The sequence below is a fragment of the Eimeria mitis genome, genomic scaffold (assembly GCF_000499745.2).
Source record: "Eimeria mitis Houghton genomic scaffold, Emh_scaff6667, whole genome shotgun sequence".
Classification (NCBI taxonomy): Eukaryota; Apicomplexa; class Conoidasida; order Eucoccidiorida; family Eimeriidae; genus Eimeria; species Eimeria mitis.
Window position 1 is genome coordinate 618 of NW_013574802.1, and position 223 is coordinate 840.

The following is a 223-nucleotide window of genomic DNA, read 5'->3' on the forward strand; positions in this document are numbered from 1 at the left end:
GTTTGTGAGGCAAACGAGGCCGGTAACAGTCTCTGAGGAGGCAGAGAGGCGTCTTCTGTTCGGTTCGTTCTCCTGGTTCTGTTCTGAATAGGAAACAAGAGAAACGGAGACCTAGGCCGCTGATTCGCTGCCTTAGACTTCTACACTCGGCGAGTGCAGGTATGGTGCTGTTCTAGGTGGACACGTACCTGAATCGCTCGGATTGGGTGTTGTATCCTGAGAG

The 223-nt window shown here is 52.9% G+C and overlaps 1 protein-coding gene across 1 annotated transcript in view; it reads right to left on the minus strand.

Moving 5' to 3' along the window:
* Positions 1 to 223, minus strand: part of EMH_0088530 (SAG family member) — a gene marked incomplete at both ends in the record, with an annotated part of 2,523 nt that overhangs the window by 598 nt on the left and 1,702 nt on the right. The window lies entirely within an intron of this gene.